Source organism: Protopterus annectens, chromosome 6.part0 (genome assembly GCF_019279795.1).
Source record: "Protopterus annectens isolate FY-2018-M chromosome 6.part0, PAN1.0, whole genome shotgun sequence".
In the NCBI taxonomy this organism is placed as follows: Eukaryota; Metazoa; Chordata; order Ceratodontiformes; family Protopteridae; genus Protopterus; species Protopterus annectens.
The window spans coordinates 831,259,565-831,280,173 of NC_056737.1; positions in this window are offsets into that span (position 1 = coordinate 831,259,565).

Sequence of the window (20,609 nt, forward strand, 5' to 3'; positions counted from 1 at the left end):
CCTAGGGCCCTCTCCGACCAGAGCAACAAATTAATACTAAAAGGCTTACTTCTATACTCTTCTCCTGGGGCTCAAATGCCCTGTAAAGTTCTTCAAGGCTCTTTTGAGTCAAAGAAACATGCCCTCCAAAAAGTCTCCGAAGGCTTCATTGGAGACTCCTGAAAAACTGGATCTGACCCCTTTGGATCTGAAGACCATTGCGCCTTGCTTGGATCCACAGGCCTCTTTGGATCTGAGAGGTGTAATTACCATATCAAGCTCTTTCATACCATCTACCTCCTACTCAGATTCCAGACCATCAGATCTGACAGCTGGGAGCCAGTCACTGGAACTTGTTTTAAAACCTGCTTCTCTAGCTTTCCCTGCTCATTTATTTGAAATCCCAAAGAAGCATTCCAGGTCACCATCTGTGTAGCATCATCCAGATCATGTAGGAGCTTGATAGAGGCAGATATGCACAGGATGATGTAGAGATTTCTCAGTGCTCAGATCCAGACTGGGGTCCTACCAACTCCGTCCCCTCTCAGATCCATGAGAGTACCTGCCCAACCAATACTGCCTCCTCCTCCAATATGACCTATGGTTTCAGAGTCCCAAGATCCAAATGAGATTCGGAGTCAGATCCAAGGAAGCTCCCCTCCTCGACTCTGATGGTAACCCTGACCAGTTCTGCCCTGGTACCTTCGGATCAGGGCAGGTCTCGAATCAGAGGGGTCAGCTCCAGGTCGGAGGGGTAGGGCTTGGCTCCTCCTTTGTGAGATCCATCCCTTCCCCTCCGTGCCTCAGCTCTGGACAGCCAGGGTCCGATTCTCACTGGAGGGCTCAGATCCAAGGTTGGCCCCAACCTTCCATCCTCTGCTGCTTTGGCTCTGTGGAGGGGTTTCCCAGGTCCATCAGCCTTTCAGGTAGTAGAAAGGGTTTTCTCTTTACATAGAGAGTCATCTTCTCAAATCTTGGATCCTACCTGTCGCCCCTCATCGGGTCCGAGGTCTGAGCCCATCATTTCTGCACCTCAGAGTCAGCCAGCTGAGGAAAGCCTCCACACATTTCCTAGAGGGCTTTCCTCTTTCTTTTGGCACCTCTCCTGACCACCCCATGGAAGAGGTACCTCAGAAAAAAATGTGTAAGAGGAGGCACATAGACTTTCCCTATGGAGTCTCTCATGGAAAATGCCGATTTTGATGAAGGGGAAGGCTGTCCCTTTCACCACCTGATGATGTCTCCTTTGGGGACATCCTGGAAATCCTCAAACAGAAAGGTGGATGGTCCTCTCAAACTCTCTTTTCTGAGGAATCAGTGTTCCTGGAGGCTTTTGAGGCTTATTGAACTGGTTTCCTGCTGGGTGTGGAAGGAAATGGACATTGGCATGCCCATCCCCAAGCCCCCTGGATAAGTTCTTAGTTCCCACTTCAGATAGACCTCACTGGAGTAAGGGAATTCCAGATGATGCCATAGTTGTGGTGGTGGCCACTACGAAGGAGCTAGTGGAAAAAAGCACCTCTTTCCATCCACTAAACAGGAAGTCCAGAGAGATGGACAGATTTGGAAAGCGCATATACACTTCAGCCACATTCGTAAATTACCTGGCACCTTTTATTTGCTTACAGAGAGATTTGGTCAAGGAACTTTCATACTCTCACTGAGTCCATTTCTGTGAAAGATCTCAAGGGGGTTTCTCCTCAACTGGCTACTCTTTTGTCCATTGCCAATTCAAATTAGGCTGATCTTCCATACAGTGGAGGGTGCCTCACGAGCAGCCAGTTCAGGCATAGCCTTTAGGAGACATGCCTGGATAAGGCTATGCAACTTTGCAGAACCCTTCAAGGCATCTTTTGTTAATGTCCGCTCCGATGGCTCTTCCTTGTTTCTGCCATCAGTGAAGGACATGCTCACCTGCAGTGAGCAGGAGGGAAAGACTCTGTCATTGTAATCAAATTTTCTACCCCTCAACATTCATTGTCTAGGAACCAGCAAGGTGGTAAGAAAATATGGTTCTGAAAATCCCTGGGACCTTTTCAGGGCTCGTGTGAGGGATACTTCCTCAAGAGGCAGAGGAGGAGGAGCTTTCAATGGCAGACATTGCCCCAGAGGCAGAGGGGGTCTGCACAACCAGGACTTCTATCAGTTCTCATGAACTGTTGCCCAACTGTCCATCTCTGGAGGCAGTCTGGGGTCATTTTTCCTTGCACCTGGATGCTTGGATAAATATCACAAAAAATGCATAGGTGCTAAGAATCCTAGCCAGAGGTTACTGCATACCCTTTTCCCTTCCACCTCCTGTTCAAAGAAAGAAACCAATGTTCCTACCCAGTCATAGAGAATACACAGTCCAAGAAATTCAAAAGCTGCTACAAAAAAAGAGTCATCCAGGGTCCCACCTAAAAAGATAGGAGTCAGAACTTACTCCCATTTCATTTTAGTGCCAATGAAAACAGGGGTCCTGAGACCAATTCTGGATCTACGAAATTTGAATCAAAGTTCTGAATGGTTATGGTTCAGGCAGTCCTGCATCTTCTGCTCAAGGACAACTGGATGTGCTCTATCGATCTCCAGGAAGCATACTATCATATCAGAATAGAGAGTTGCTCCAGGAGACACCTGTACTTTGGCTGGGAACCAATCACTACCAATTCAGAGCACTACCTTTTGAACTCACCACAGACCCCAGGGTGTTCACCAAATACATGGCAGTTGTGGCAGCTCACTTGAGACTCAAAGGATTCTAGGTGTTTCTTTATCTCAACGATTGGCTCCTCACTGCCCCAACCAAGCATCAACTTCTACAAGCCAGGAATTACTTGCTTCAGATCTCCAACTCCCTAAACATGTTAATAAACCAGTCTAAATCAAATCTAACTCCTGTACAGTCTCTGGAATTTATAGGAACTCAACTGAATACTACAACTCAAGTGACATCATTACATCTTCGTTGCATCACATCATTAGAAATCAGGTCTCGTCCATCCCCTCCAGCAAAACTAGTGCTTCAAGCTCTTGGGTCATTGCCAGCTGCCATTCCTCTAGGATGATTTTTTTATGCAAATCCTTCAATGGACACTGGTTGTACAGTGGTCTATTCTTTTCCAGCCTCTATCATTTCCCATAAAACTCACTCCAATTTTGCAAACATCATGTTCACTGGTGGATCCAGTCAGGTGACCTGTTTCTGGACAGGCCACTGTCTCTTCCTCTTCCCAACTGGGGTAGGGGGGATTTCATAGGAAAGATCTAAGGCATGTGTTTCCCCTCAGGGACCAAGTTGCATATCAGTTTCCCAGAGATGAGAGCAGTCCTTCTAACATTGCAAGCCTTTCAGGACATTCTCCCTCTGGGAATTATTGCAGTTCACACAGACAACATGTCAATAGTCTGGTACATCAACTAACAAGGAGGACCCCATTCCTACCCATTGTGCAGAGAGACCATGAGGGTCTGGGAATGGCTGATCTGTTCAGACCGCTTTCTCACTACAATACACATATTGGGGAAAACCAACACACTTGGCAGACAGACTCAGTAGGTTCATTCTGATTCCTCATGAGTGGTCACCTAAACAGTTGTGAATATGATCTTTAGCTACTGCAACCTGTTTGCCTCTCCCCTCAACACCAAGTGCAGCAAGTACTTTGCTCTGACCCCCCCCGAGGAGTCACTGAGGGATGTGCTGATTCACGATTGGTCCCCAGGTCTCTTTTATGCCTATCCCCCACTTCCTCTGATCCCGACATTCCTAAAGAAAGTAAGTAGTCTGAAGAGCTCAATCATCATCACTGCCCCCTTCTGGCCTTCACAGGTATGGTTCCCCTTCCTCTGGTCTCACTTGAAATATCCTCCATGGATAATGGAACCAACTCAGGATCTCCCATCTCATCCATCAGGAATGCAACATTCCAATCTCCACCCCCTCAAGCTGATTGCATGGTTTCTCCACTTCCAGTATTAGACAGTCCAGGCTCTCTTCGCCAGTTTGTGATACTTATCTTGCCTTCCCAGAAGGCTTCTAGTAAGAAGGTATACAGAAGCAAATGGAAAAGGTTCTCTACATGGGCTTCCAAACAAAAGATTGACCCATTTTCGGCACCTGCTTTGGGCATCCTTTTTCTCACTACTCTTTTTATGGAAGGGGCTAGCTTTTCTACTATTCAACTTCAGTTGGCTATCATTTCTAGCTTCCACACAGGAAACAAATTACCCTCTCTGGCATCTTCCAGGTTATGTGAAGTTTTCATGGAGGGAGCTTTATTTCTCAGACTTCAAATAAAGGATCCCTCTCCTCCTTGGGATCTGATGATCATCCTCCAGGGATTAATTTAGAAACCTCTGAACTGGCAGACAAATGCAATATTAAGTTTCTTTCTTGGAAAACAATCTTTTTAGTAGCTATTACTTCAGCTAAAAGAAATTCTGAGCTCCAAGCCTTATCGGCTAAGCCCCCTTATATTATTTACCATAAGGACAGGGTGTCCGTATGGGCCAACCCTTCCTTTCTACCTAAAGTGGCTATGGAGACTAACATTAGTCAGTCCATTCAATTACCAGTTTTCTTTCTGAAATGTCTTAGCTCATACAAACCAAAATCCACAGGAAAACACGTCAGATTGGAAGAGCCAAAAAAAAGTTAAAAATGTTATAATCTTTATTGTTGCAAGTAAAAACTTACACCTATCAAGGCTTCCTCAGGCAAACAAGACTCTCTAGATAAAAAGAGCAGTTATATACTTCAGAATCACAAGTTATAAAAAAAAAACATGTATAAAAGCAATAAAAATATTAAAAGTTTGGAATACATAAGTCTGTAACATGCATTTATATCCACTCAAAATATCATGGCTGTACTCGTTTATGTAGCTCCTTCAATAAGGGTTTAAGGGAGACATAGCCATTCAACATTAGTAATATTCAGACATTTCAGTATTGTGAACAATATCACCACAACATAGGTTATGGTGTAAAACACTTATATAAAATTTAAAATTCTGATTGTCCATTTTCTAAAATATGTTTATAAAGGGCATAGAAATTTACTAATAAGGGCAAATATATGCTTCACCATTTTGATGTCCACAGACAATTACATTTTTATCTTCACAAAAAAAAAATACAGGAATTCTGATCAGCTGTTTGTATCCTTCTCCCATAACCTTTTGGCGCAGAGTTTCCAAAATTACTCTGGCCAAATGGATTACTGATTGTATTTCATTGATTTATTCTAAAAAAGGTTTGGAATTGCCTCATCCTTCTAGAGCTCGTTCCACTATATCCATGGCTACTTCATCTGCCTTTTCTTCAAGAATTTCCGTTTATGATATCTGTGCTACAGGCACTTGGTCCAAGACTCATACCCGTGTCACACATAACAAATTAGACATCGTTTCCAGAAGCAGAGCTTCTTTTAGTTTTACAGTGCTCCGGCATGTCCCTCCTTAAGGGCCTCCCAATAGTTACATAGCTGGGGATTCTGACCCATTTGTGAGGAAGAATGAAAAGGACAACAGATTGAGAAGTTATGTACTTACCATAACTTGGCATCTATGTTGTCCATTTTCATTCTTCCTCACTTTCTCTCCCAGCCATCCCCCGAACCTCTCTCTCTCCTAGAAGGATCTTTGGATGATATTGGAATCATGATGTTCCTGATTTAAACCTCAATCTTTTCTTGTGTCTGTCCTGTCTCTAAAACACAGTGGGCAGTAAGGCAGCAAACTCAATCTGAGGAGTTGGGGATGGTATAGAGCATTATGAGTATAGGGAGGAGCTCAAGATTTGGATCCAGAGTCTTGTGTATACTGCCAAGTCAGATTTGAGGATCGGATCCTAGACCCATTTGTGAGGAAGAATGAAAATGAACAACACAGACACCAAGTTATAGTACGTACATAACTTGTATTTTTTTTTAAGTGGACCCAACATTCTCATCTTCTGGGATTTCAGATTCCAATTTTAGGCTTGATCAAGAAGTAACTACATTGGTAAAGGTAAAAAAAAGCCTCAGTGTTGCTTGAAGAGCAGTTTCTATGGGGATAAAGGTAGGAGGCCTGTAGGACAGTTCAGACAATCAAAATCACAGAAATATCAAAGAGATGTTAGCTGTAATCCATGCTATAGAATCTCTTCATGATCTGTAGTACCTGGGACCTTTACAGGTGAATACAGACAATACCTCAGTGATATGGTACATAAACAGGCTGGCTTCAGAGCTTACTCCCCTTGAACAGCCTAGCTATGATGGCTAGGGAGTTAGTGCTACCACAAGCTTCCTCACAGACTGGATCTACTTGATAAGACTGTGGGATTTTCATATACTCCAGTCTCAAATAACTTCAGTTTATTGCCTGGATGATTCAGTTCTAACACCTTTTAGGCAACATTTGTAAAAGTATGTGCAGGGGGTACTAAAGGAGGTAAGAAATGCTGCTACTAGGAAATCTTATGTTAACAAGTGGAAAAGATTTTCTAGTTGGTGCCTCAGCTGTAACCATGGCCCTATACGGGATTACCTCTGCCTCTCAAACACTTGTATGCATTGCTATCCTATGGCTTGTTTACCCCTTTGGCAAGCGATATTCATCAGTCATTTCACCATGTCTGCCCATGAATCCACCTCTTCATTTCAGACTTTGCTCAAGCTGTTCTTCAGAGAGTTTTTTCTGTTGATATGTAAGGTCATCTGTAATTCAAGTGACACTTAATTGGGAGCATTACTTTTTTGCTGGGAAAATTATTTCTGTGTATGTTTGAACCAGCTATTCTGGCTTTTTGGTTTATTTTTTTGGTAGACTTATTGGGTTATTGCTCTGATATCTGCAAGGGAGTAAGTATTTGGGTTGCAGCCATTCATAAATGAACACTTTTGCTTTTCTGCACATATAGAAATATATTTTCAGTAGAAAAATTCCTGATATATGCCATTTCTACTTTGAATGTACTTCAAATTGTCATCTCTCTCAGAATTTGAATGACAGGGAGAATGGATTCTATATACTTTGATCATACTTTTGCAACTTTGGTATTATCTTGTCAGTACTAAATCCTGTGAAATTCCTTGTATAGGACTGGTAAATGGCAGCCTGCATCAATTCAGACTATTTCAGTTGGTTGTTCCTTACTGTGCTAAAACATTTCCAGGCAGGTTTAAGGCACATTCTAATAGAGTCTGGTTTTCTTTAATAGCATATTAGAAAGGGGTGGGCACTAGAAGCAAATACATGTTCCTCTGTACATACATTTACAAAGTATTACGTACTGCATTCCTTTTCTAGGTCTAGGATTGGCTTTGCTAGGAGCATTCTCTAGGGGCTCCTGGACCCTTATCCTTCCTCCTCCTCCCAGGTTGGATAAGCTTCGGTAATCAACCCAAACAGCCAAAGCCTACTGCAGCATTAAGAATGATGAACATAGCAGAGCTGTGTAAGTTGCACTAACCATACAGTATGTTTGAATACCTAATTTCTGCAGAAGCCACAATGACCCTCCAAACTCCCCCCCCTTCTATTGTATACAGTTGGTTGGGATAAAAAGTTTTATATCTTTTTTGGGAGTTTTAAGATGAGTAAGGCTTTGTTTGGGCAAGAAACCATTGAAAATGTCTACACTTGTTAACACCATTATTGAATTATCACTTAAGATACAAGCAAACTTACATTCATATACAGAAAAAATAAACCATGTTAACTTGTTCACATTTATAAAATTGACATGAATCCAGCATTACATAAATTGATCAATTCCTGCCTTTCCTTAAACCTCATTCTTCCTCCAAAACATTCTTCTTCATGTATTGTTCCCACAATTTCTATTTTTTTTCTATGTAATTTGCTCCTACCCTTTTCAAAAGATCCCACTTCCACCCTGTCTACAGTCTTGACTGCTGATGTCCCTCCAATGGACTTAGCCAATCAGCAGTCAGAATGTAGGTGTGGGAGGGAGCCAGTGATTTTTAAAGAGGGGCCAGTTGTTTCCTAGGGCAGGACGCAACCCTGATAGCCAAAGGCTACGGAAGCAGTGAGGGATTTAAGCATCTACTGTTATGGTAAGTGGAACTTACACAACTGTATTTTCTATTTCTCATTTGTGTTTACCTAAAACTTTGTGCAGCCACCTGCCTTAACTGAAGACTTACTTTGAGAATCAGAATTTAAGTTACTCGCCCAAGGTAAGATGATCTCCATGTTTTCATTTTACGATGTTCCCCCAATACCAAAAAAGTCTAAAAATTCAGGACTTGAGACTTCTGCTGCAGAGTTGGACCTAGACATTTTTGTCATGTCCCTTGATGGCACCTTGGAATATCCAGTTCTTGTAGCTACTCCTTTTTCTTGTCTTTGGGTTGCTTTTGGGTTGGAGGCTAGCAGGGATCCAGCTTTCAGCACATTCAATGAGGCTTTGCAGACGTCCGTTTCAGATGTTCAGGGGGAACCATGGTTGATTATTTCCAAGGGGCCTAGGGGTGTTCCTCAGATTTTAGATAGGGAAGAAGTCCCTACTACTGCTATTGAATGCCGTCTTGGGTCAGAGCCTTCAAAGTTTTACCATTAAAGAAAAACAAAAAACTAAACATGAAACTCCTGCTCCGAGGGATCCACAGAGATAGTGGCAAGCCTTCACTCATGGTTTGTTTAATGCTTTGATGGCATTTGTCGTTCATCCTTCTCTAAGACAGATGACAAGCAGGCAGGGTATTTCACTTAGATGCTTTAGTACATACAAACACATCAGGATGGATAATAGCATCATAAAATACAAGTGAAATGGGTTAACAGACAGACCTTACATGCATACATGCTTACATCTCAACAGCTTACTACAAAATGGCAGTCAGGCTCACACATGCTCAGTATTTATACACTTGTGCAAGCCCTTGGATAGCTTCTTAAAGGTACATACACACATTGATCTACATCCTCCTCCTTAAAATGAGTGCCCTTTGTAAAAACAATATTAAGAGTTAGACGAATTATGATAGACATTAGAAACAAAGCACAATCTTCATCTCCAAGTTGCCTTGTATCTGTTGCAGGGTGTAGAGATACGACCATATCTCATAACATAACAACCTGGACCAAATTTAGCAACAGGGATGGTCTTCTGTGAACAACTCATATCAGGAACTTCTGGATTCATCACAGGAATAGGAATATTGTCTGGAATTGGAACACTGGACAACTCACTCTGAGATAAAGAGTCTCACAGGCTATGTGTTGTGGTATAGGCTCAGACACTGGTATTAAATGCTTCCGATTCCACCTAAGGTCTGCTCCTTGTGACTCTACAATGTACAATCTTGGCTCTGGGAAAATGGTCTTCACAACACCAATCTGATCATAACCTCTGGATGTTTGCATCCTTACCACTTCTCCTTGTAATGGATTGAGCGGTTTGCTGGTTTTATCGTAGTAGGACTTGTGGGTTAAGCACTTCTTCAACAGCTTGGTTTTCACTGACCTGTTCTTAACCCATGGAACCAACAATTGTCTACTGATTGGTAATGTGGTTCTAGTTTGTCTCGACAGAAGTCCCTGAGCAGGTGAACCAAGATGTTTATCATGAGGACATTTCTGAGATTCAAAAAACATCACTATTATCTCGTTTTGACTTCTCTAGTAACTGTTTTGCACTTTGAACTGCACATTCTGCCAACCCATTTGACTGCAAGTACTCAAGGCTACTCGTGACATACACAAAGCCCCATTCTTCAGCAAATCTTTTGAACTGTTGGCTTATAAACTGTGTGCCACTGTCAGAAATAACTTTGCGTGGACTACCATTACTGTAAAATGACCCTTCATCAGTAATGAAAGTACTGGATGCTATGTTAGGAAGTAGGTCAATCTCGAACCAATTTGAGTAAGAGTCTACCAACACCAAATAATGTTGACCATTCCACTCAGAAATGTTGGTGGCTACTGTCGACCAAGGTTGTTCCAGAATCTGGTTTAGCTGGTTCCTTCTGTTGATGTGGCTTAGTACTATTACACACAGAACAATATGTAAGTGCAGTCTCAATGTCTAGTGACATAGGCCAAAATACTAGACCTCTCACCCTTCTTTTGGTACAGTCAGCTCCTGGGTGACCACGATGCAAGATAGTAATATACTCTGGGTGCGAGGGCTTTGGAGTGATAACATTTGGACCTTTCATAATAATACCATTGTCAGACAAAATCTCATCTCTGTATGGAAAATAAGGTTGCATTTCTTGAGGTAAACTAGATTGCTTTGACAGCCATCCTTGATTGATAAAGTGGTTGAGCCACTGTAAAACTGAATCTGTGGCTGTGTGATCTGTTAGCTCATTAAGACACGTGGAAGACAAATTTCTCACTTCTGTGACTTCAAAATCAAAGTTCTCATTCTCATGCTGTTCAGTGATGTTTCTAGGTGATCTGAATAATGTGTCAGCAAGATAAAGAAGTTTGCCTTTCTTGTAGACAAGATTGAAATTATACTTTTGACATCTCTGCATCATACGTTGCAGTCTGGCTGGAGCTGAATGCATAGGCTTTCTCAAGATAGTGACTAGGGGGTTGGTGGTCTGTTTCGATCTGGATAGGTCTGCCATAAACATAATCATGTAACTTTGAACATGCAAACACAATTGCTGAAAGCTCTTTCTTGATCTGGGCATACTGCATCTCAGTTTGGTTAAGAGTTTTCGATGCATAGGCAGCAAGTTGATCCTCTTGTAGAATGACTGCACCGTGACCAAATTTTGAAGCATCACAGGAAAGTGTAACTGGTTTGTGGACATCATAGTATCTGAGAGTTGGTGGACTAGCAATTCTCTGTTTCAGGACATCAAATACTCTTTGGTGTTGCTCTAACCAAGACCAGGATACATCTTTACATGTCAGCTCTCTAAGTGGTGCTGAAAGTTGGTTCAAATCTGGAATGAACTTGCCTAGGTAGTTAACCATGCCAAGAAACCATTGCAAGGCTTGAACATTGTCTGGAGCTGGCATCTCAAGAATGGCTGTTTGCTTACAAGGGTCTGGTCATAGGCCTGTATTTGTGAATAAATGACTAACATAAGTAACCTCTTGTAGCCTGAATTTACATTTCTGTGGATTGAGCTTAAGGTTCACATGACATGCTCTTTCCAGAACTTTTCTGAGGTTTCTGTCATGTTCTGCTTCACCATTGCTTCCTACCAGTATGTCGTTTACTATAATAGCACAAGGATACCCAGAAAATACATTGTGACATTGCACATTGAAAGACTTCACTTGCAGAATTTACCCCAAGTGGCATTCTCAAAAATCTGTACCTTCCAAACGGAGTACTGAAAGTAGCGAGCAATGAGGATTTTTTGTCAAGCTGAATTTGCCAAAATTAACTGTCTGCATCTAAGACAGAAAAAACAGTGGCATTTGGCATCAAGGCTGTGACTTTTTCGACTGTGCACATTGGATGATGAGGTCTTTTTAGTGCTTTGTTCAAATCTCATGGGTCAATACATATTCTGATGTCATATGAGCTACCACCATGGAAGACACCCATTTAGTTGGAGTTGCAACTGGACAAATCACACTTGTCACACTATTTTATCTAGCTCGGCTTTGACTCTGTCCTGCATAGCTATTGGAACTTTTCAAGCTGGGCTGATAACTGGACTGAAGTCTGGCTCTAACTTTTCATGGAGTAGAAAATTGGAAGCTTCTCTAATTTGTCTTCAAAAAGATCAGCATAGGAGGAAAAAATGTACTGGGCAAAATTATAGTAGTGGTCTTTTAAGCTAACATGGTGGACTTCCTTATTAAATGAAAGCAGTCCCATTTTCAAACTGCCTCTCAGCCCTAATAATGACTGGGCATGCCTCTTGACCACATAAAATGATAAATTGTAACATCTTCCAGCAGACTAACATGAAAGCACTACTGAGCCTTCAGTTTGAATTTCTTCACCTCCATAAGCAACAAGCTTCATACACCTTGCCAAATCAAGCTTTTCACCATGATGTACTCTAGAAAATGTTTCTGCTGACATAACATTGCACTTAGAACCTGTGTCAACTTTGAGATCTATGGATTTGCCATTTATCCAAATAGTACAAAATACTTCATTCTTTGCCCTTAAATCTACTGCATTGACTGTTACATGAAGCATTGACACACCATCAACATAAAGAGTAGGGTTGCAGCTGTCTAATTGATCAACTCATTTCTTAAAATGTTCCATCTTAATAAAATAATGTGGGCTTTTTGATTTACAAAACCTTTTGAAATGATTCCACGTATTGCATTTGTGGCATTGGTGACCAAAAGCTAAACATTTTCCCCCTTTTAGATTCATGGCTTCCACCACAGTTACGACAGTTGGCAATGAAACTAGGTTGGGGCCCATACCTTGAGTTTGTGGACTCACTCTTATGCTTCACTGAGACCATCCGAACTCTGGAATTTGCTAGAAAGTTCTGGGGTTTACCAATGAGTGCTCCAGGGACTGCAGTTGCTGCCATGTGCTTGGGCCTGTTTCTTTTAACCACATGCTGCATACTATCAACATGACCTTTATCACTGTGCCTTCTAAAGCTATTCTCATTTGTAAGCATATTTGTGTGCTTTTCTGTGAGCTTGTATATCTGACAAATCTAAATGGCCTTATTCAGCATTAAAAAATCACTGTCATGAAGCAAAATATTTCTCACAGCATCATCTTTTATACCACACACAAGTCTGTCCTTTATCAACTCATCCCTTAAGTCACTAAATCTGCATGTGTTAGCCTTATTTCTCAGGTCAGTTATATATGCTGCAAAAATTTCACCAGACTTTTGTTACCTCATATAAAATAAGTGCCTTTCCATTGTAACATTTGTTTGGAGGTTACACATTTCTCTGAATTTACATTTTAAGCACTCAGAGTCATCCCTTGACTCAGCCAGTACAACAATACAATGGTTTTCCCCCTCTCCTGTATAGATAGCAGGTGCATATACACATGAACATTCCCTTTCTATGGCTTCTGACCCAGTTAAATTAAGCAGAATAAATCTTATCAGAAAGTGTAGCTTGTATGAAAATGTCATACTCTTGCTCAAACACTCTCCAGTTCTCAGCAATATTACTGTCAAACACAAGTGCAGTGGGTTTCCAAAATCCATCTGCCATGCCCACAAAGTATATACAAACACATTGGAAATATGGCCTTGTAATTATGTACGAACAAACTGTTCTGTGAGCTTGCAATAACATTCAAATGCACAATAAACTCTTCGAAATATTGTACGTTGTGAAATATGCTCTGTAATGGCTGTATTTTGTGAAATAACTTTACTGTAATACTGCATAAACATGCAAACACTTTATACACTTCTGATAACTCGGATATCTTTGACTAATATAAAAAATACGTGATTAGTGAAAATGTGGTCATTTTCTCTTATTTTATTCATTTTCTGCAAGTCAGACTATTTCAAATATTTCCATAGTAATTCCAATATTTTTATCAATATCATACATATTGGTTTATGCAATTATCATTTAGAGCATTCTGTATACCTCGTTTCATATTTTGTGAATAAGAAATAGTGCTGAGCAAGTTTTAACATCTGAAATTTGTTTCTGACCTGTTTTGTGAAGTATATGTACAGTAGGGATTATTCACTCTTGTATATTTCTCCAGTTCCAACCAAGTGCCTCTCAAACTGAAACTGAAGAATCTGGATTCCATCCTGTCTTCAAGTCATTTTAGACATGCTGCTTCTGACACCGTGTCACTCTTCCTTCTCCAACATAGATGACAAGCAGGCGGGACATTTAATTTAGATGCTTTAGTTCATAGAAACACATCAGGATGGATAGCAGCATCAAAAATACAAACAAACTAGTTAACAGACAGACCTTACACACATACATGTTTACATCTCAACAGCTTACTACAAAATGGCAGTCAGGCTCACACATGCTCAGTATTTATACACTTCTGCAAGCCCTTGGATAGCTTCTTAAAGGTACATACACACACATTGATTACAGCATTGAAACTTCCTCAGGGGGTTTTGATGAGGAATCCCTTGCTTATTCTTCCCAAATTCCTTTTCCTTTCAACTGTGGGTCAGAGGAAGAGGAATCTACCAGTCATGATATTCCCTTTGAAGAAATTTCTTTTGGGGACACAATATCCAGGATGATGGAGTTTTTTTTTTAAATAGAATTGTGCTTGTCTCTGAAATCCATAGGATGTGCTATGAGCTGCTGCAGATGGAATCTCCAAAACCTTCTGCTATTCCTCCAGTTTTGGCTGCTATGATAGATCCATTTTCCAATGCCTCTAAAGCTTCTGACTCTCTTCCCTCTGCTCCCAAGGAACCTGAAAGGTTTTATAGGGTGCTTGAGGACTAATTTTTGTACAAGTTCCCTGCTGCTGACCTCTCAGTGGTGCCTGTAGCCTCTGATAAGCCCTCTCAATTGCTTCCTTCACCCAAGCTGCTGCCTTCTGATAAAGACAGCAGAACCATGGAAAGGCTTGATAAGAAGATTTACATCTCGACTACCCTGGCTTTTAGCGGTATTAATTATCAAACTCATATGTTCACGTATGTGTTGGATCTCCTTTCTCAGGTTTGTCAGGTTATTTCTGATCTCCCAAACTCTGAGGGTAAAGCTTAAAACTACTGCTCTTTCCTTGTTAGGGACTTACTCCGTGGTGGTCCATCATTCATCATGTGTAGCTATGATGGAGCAGATGCCACTTCTAGGGCTGCTGCTTTTCGTTCAGTGATGAGGAGGTATGCTTGGCTTCAGCCATTCCCTGATGATATCAAGGCTAAGTTTATGGATGCCCCTCTTGATCATAAATGCTTGTTTGGAGAAGCTACTGCTGATTTAAGTCCCTTCAGGATAAGGGGAAGGCCTTACAGGAACTCAAAGATGTGTTTGTCTCTCCTGTTCCTACATTTCAAAAAAAACTACCCCAATAACCCTGCTTTTGTTCACAGGCAGTTTCACCCTCCTCCTAAAGGCAAAAGGAGTGGCAAGCAGGTCCTCCTGCTAAGGTTACTCAGACTTCAGGGACTCAGAAATCTTCCTTTCCAGATAAACCAGGTGCTGTTTGCTATCTTCCTCTTCCCAGCCATGTTCCTCTTTCTCTTTCTCCCTCTCTTCCTGTTTGGCTTCAGATTACTCAGGATTCATGGCCTCTGTCCATTATTTCCCAGGGGTATTTCATGGTTTGGAAATCCCATCCCCCTTTTATGAGCAATTCTCAGCCTCCTCGGGAACAACTCCCCTTTTTCCCAGAGGTACTTCGAGATCTTTTGACTCAGGGTACTATTCAATATCTATATTTATATTTAATATATATATTTATATTAATATTATATGTAAGGAAACTCTTTTTATATTGAAATATAGTACTTTAGCCCCTAGGGGCATTAATATAGAATGTAACTGGAAAGTTTTTATATGAATTTTGAATATGAAGTGTTTTAATTGTATAATTGCTTGAGTGACTGATTTGATTGATTGATTTATATTATTGTATAAATATGTGCTGCATTTTCTCTGTATGTATTCTCCTTGGAAGGCTACTGCCAAGGCGCTAGAGGCTGGATTAAATTTTCATTGTGGAAGATCCTGGTCTTGCTGGTCATTTATATTTTGGATTTTATTTTGTATTTTTTATTTTATATTTGTTGTGAAGTATTATGTCCAGTGATCCTTTCACTACAGTGCCTATGATTTTTAGGCTGGATTCTATGGCTTCTAGTCAAACTACCATATAACAATTTACCATGTCTCTGGGTGAAAGAACAGATGTATGACCAACCCAATATGTACAGACTAATTTCTGGAAGAAGTTCCTACAAAAAGAACAACAAAGAAGAACTAATAATCATTTTTTTTTGTAGTGGACAATGAGCAGGCAACCCTTTATCAGCAGAAACAAAAGAGGTATTTGATAAACTGGACAGATTAATGTCAAAAGAACTGGCAGTTCATTTGAATTATCTTAGCTTACAGAGATACTTGGAATTAGACATTACACCTCATGGCTTAAGAGCCTTTAAAAATCCCACTACCCCTTTTGTCATGCAAGATGAAAATGATAAAAAATGTCAGTCTAGGTAGGTAGCCACTGCCCACAGATGTTCTATTGTGTGGATTAATATACTGGTTGAGAGAGACAGATTAAAACAAGTTAAACTTCAAAATGATATTGCTTCTACTTGTGAATCCCTATCCAGTATAGTAGGGGTTGAACGTATGGAACAGTGCTTGCAGGATATACAAAATAAATTAATAGACTTTGAGAAGGAATTGCTGAATACTAAAAAATACAAAATGAACTATGACATCAAAGATTACGGTAATGGCTCTGCTTTTTCCCGGTTAACCAATAAGAAGCGACGACAGAGGAATGTTTGGTTTGCTGATCAGGAAGAAGACCAGAGACATAATGGCGGCTCGAGCGTCGGCTTGGATGTCTCTACTGAGTGGGAGAGTGAATCTGGGGATTATCCTGGCCTCCCATCAACCCAGGATGCACATTTTTTACAATTAACATTTTGGAAGAATAAAAGAGCTGAATTTTCAGACAGAGAAATGGCCAGAAGTGGCAATACAACTTCAGAACCGGGGAATAAGCAACAGTATGATGAACAGCCAGCAGTACAACAAAGGTACAAAACAGGTAGATGGAATTAATTCCAAAACAGCTTGTTTAGATACTGTAATGTGCAATAATAATCAAATGAGTAATGTTGATGCATATGTCGTGAATTTATCGGGTTGTAGATTAAGTGAAGCTGCATTTTCTGCACTAAATCATGGTTTAAAATTCATTCCAACTGTTATGCTTAGACTAAATATAATTAAGAAAGGTATCTATTATCTGATACGCAAATTGCATCTAGCATGTTTTTTTAGAGACAAACAAAATGTTAGCAGTTTGGTGAATAATTTAAACAGTAATGTGTCTTATTCTGAAGACGCAGAAGAAAGTTTTTACTCCTGTGCCTCAGGTGATGGAAGCTTAGGAGCTGCTAATGCTTATTGTAAGTTGGATACATCTAAGAGTTTGGTTAAAAGTCAGTTTATACCACCATTCACACATGAAGGCATACAGAATTTTGCAGCTATGTTGGATTTTGCAGTAGAATCTATATATTTAGACTTCATTAATAATAAAAAATCAATGTACTAAATATAATTTGACCAAATTAGAGTGGAAAGCATTGCAACAACTTAGTAAAAATGATGACCTTGTCATAAAAATGGCAGACAAAGGGAATAAGGTTGTATTAATGCATTTTTCACAATATATACAGATGTGTCTTGACCAGTTAAATGATGCTGAAACTTATAAAAGGTGTTCTGTTAGAGAATATGAAAGAGCCATGCATACATTCAAAGATTTATTACAGAAAGGAGAATGATTGGGATATTTTACTAAGGATTAGGTAAACAAAAGGTTTAATACTGACAATTGTGAGATGGCAAAATTTTACTGTTTGCCCAAGATACATAAGGACATTTTGCATCCACCAGGTGCTGTCCTATTGTGCCATCATGTAATTACTTTCTTAATAATATGGGTATATTTTTGCATGGTTTCCTTTTGCCATATGTCAATAAACACATTTCTTATATCAAGGACAGTGCTGATTTCTTAGACCAAGTATTACCCTAAAATGGACTAAGGATATGTATTGGTTAAGAGCAGATGTGAAAAGTCTGTCTACAAGTATTAGTCATCAGTATGGGTTAGAAGCATTGCATAATACCTTGGGAGACAGTCCCCTTGCATATTATGTTATAGAATTAATAGAATTCTGCTTGAAGAATAATTATTTTGAATTTGACAATCAAATATTTCATCAACTGAAGGGCACAGCCATGGGGACGGCATTTGCCCCCATGTATGCCAACATCATGATGGGATTCTTTGAGCTTGAATTTCTTTATCAAATAGTTTTTTTTTAAAAGTATGTGGTCAAATATTGTAGATAAGGGTTGGGAGAGTGGCCTAATGGTTAAGGTGTTTGCCTTACAAACACAAGGTGCAGGGTTTGAGTCTCACAAGGGATAATTGGCTAGGCTTAAAATGGCTCGCAAGGGCAGTTAGCCTAGTACTAACCTATGAACCTATATATTGACAGTCTGATTTTTATATGTAAGGGGGGTAAAGATGAAGTTACAAACTTTTTGGATGACCTCCAAAAAATAGATTTATGCTCAGATTTGATGGTTTTCAGTTGGGAAATAAAGTGAACATCTTGGACATTAGTCTAGAAGGAAGTAAGAGTGGGAAAACTGTCACCAAAGTATACCAGAAATTTGAAGACTTGGATGCTACCAGCTGTCACCCTCCACATCTTTTAAAATCTCTTCCCTATGGAAAATTGACTAGGGCAAGGAGGTTGTGTAATAACACTGATGAAGTAAATAGTGAATTACAGAAAACATCACAATTGTTCATTAGAAGGGGTTATAATGCAGATGAAGTGCTATTGTCTTTGGAAAAGCTTAGCAAGGGCATCATTTGTAAGTCTAGTAGTGGTTATAATAACAGATATCAGGACAGATCAAAAGAAAAATCAGATAATCTAAGGAAAATATATGCAATTATGACTTGTGATTTGTTGGCAGAAGACGTTAAACAGACTATCAAGTTATATTGGACTTCCTTGTTTAAATACAGGGATTTGGTAGATATACTTGATAAGAATTTAAATTTCTCATTTAGAAGTGGTAAAAACATAAAGGACATGATAGTTCATGCTAGATTTATAAGACTTAGTATAGGTTTGAGTTACAATCTGGATTCACTGGGAACATATCCATGTGGTAGATGTATAACATGTCAGTATATAAGTAGAACATTTCAGTATATTAATGGAGTACATTTTCAACCTAATGCAAAGTTTTCAGGCAAGAGGTTCATAGGTTGATACTAGGCTATCGGTCCTAGGGCCTATACAAACCAAGTCACAATACAGAAAGTATTGTGTATGCATTAAAATGCCCATGTGGAATGTTCTATGTGAGTGAAAGTAAAAGAGCATTTAAAACGAGGATGCAGGAACATGTTAGGGACATTAGAAATGAGAAAATAGAAAGTCCACTTGCAATGCACTTTAGAAAATATAATAGTAGCAACCCACAAGGTTTATTAGGTACAATTTTGAAACATATTCCTAGTATATGGTATAATATTAATGTAAAGAAAAAACTCCTATATAAGGAAACTCTTTCTATATTGAAATATAGTACTTTAGCCCCTAGGGGCATTAATATAGAATGTAACTGGAACGTTTTTATATGAATTTTGAATTTGAAGTGTTTTAATTGTGTAATTGTTTGAGTGACTGATTTATTGATTGAGTAATTGATTTATATTATTGTATAAATATGTGCTGCATTTTCTTTGTATGTATTCTCCTTGGAAGGCTACTGCCGTGGCGCTAGAGGTTGGATTAAATTTTCATTGTGGAAGATCCTGCTCTTGCTGGTCATTTATATTTTGGATTTTTTATTTTATTTTATATTTTTTGTGAAGTACTATTCAAGAAGTGCTTGTGTCTCAAAGGGGGGAGAGGATGTTACTCCATGATGTTTCTAGTACCCAGAAGAGAGGGTACTTGGAGACCTATTCTAGACCTCTCTCATTTAAACACTTTTCTGAAGGTGCCCACTTTTCAAATCTTGTCCCTTTAAACTCTGTTCCCTCTTTTGCTTCCTCGGGCTTATCTGGTGTCTCTGGATCTCAAGGATGCTGATCTTAATATTCCAATCCATCCCCTTTTCAGGAAGTTTTTGTATTTCTCTGTTGCTTCCTGGCATATTCAATTCTTTACTTTGCTCTTTGGCCTTTCTACTTCCCCAAGGGTATTCACCAAATGTCTCGCTCCTGTGATTGCTTTTTGCAGACTTCAAGGCATCCAAGTATTTCCTTACTTGGATGACCTGCTGATTCAGGCATCCTCTTCAGAGATCCTGTTGGAAAATCTTCATTTTGCCATTTCTCTTCTTCAGAGACTGAAGTTCACAATAAACTTCAAAAAGTCTTCTCTGACTCCTTCTCTGGACCATGTTTTTCTGGGTTACAGGACTCAGGCAGTGCCTATGTTTTGCTCCCTACCGCTTCCCAAGGCCTTAATTCTCATTTCTTTCTTTCAAACTTTTCTTTCTCTGGCCTCTTTTATAGTCAGGGAGTTTCTGAGAGCTCTGGCTTTCATAGCATCCACCATCCCTATGGTCCCTCTGGCCAAACTCCACATGAGAAGGTTTCAGTAGTTCCTGAAGTCAGTTTGGCTTCAACATGAACATCCTCTAGTGTAACGGAGTACTTATCATTCAGACAACTTCACTCGGGTGCAGACCAACCAACACACTGAAACACTGCTTCAGGCTCCAATGGCAAGAAAAGACTGATTTCATGATGTAGGCTGACTCCCTTTATACCCAAGCGTACTGATATAAGTTAGGGCATCATCCAGTATTGTGAGGAGGAAATCATTTTCTCTGGTAGTCAGCCCAGCCAAGGGCTTTCACAGCAGGAAATCCCACAAGTCAGGACTACAACAGTGAATACACTCGAACATCTACATTTGTGGTAAGTGTACACAACTCTACTTTCTACCTTCAGCTTTGGTTCAAGAGATGGCTTCC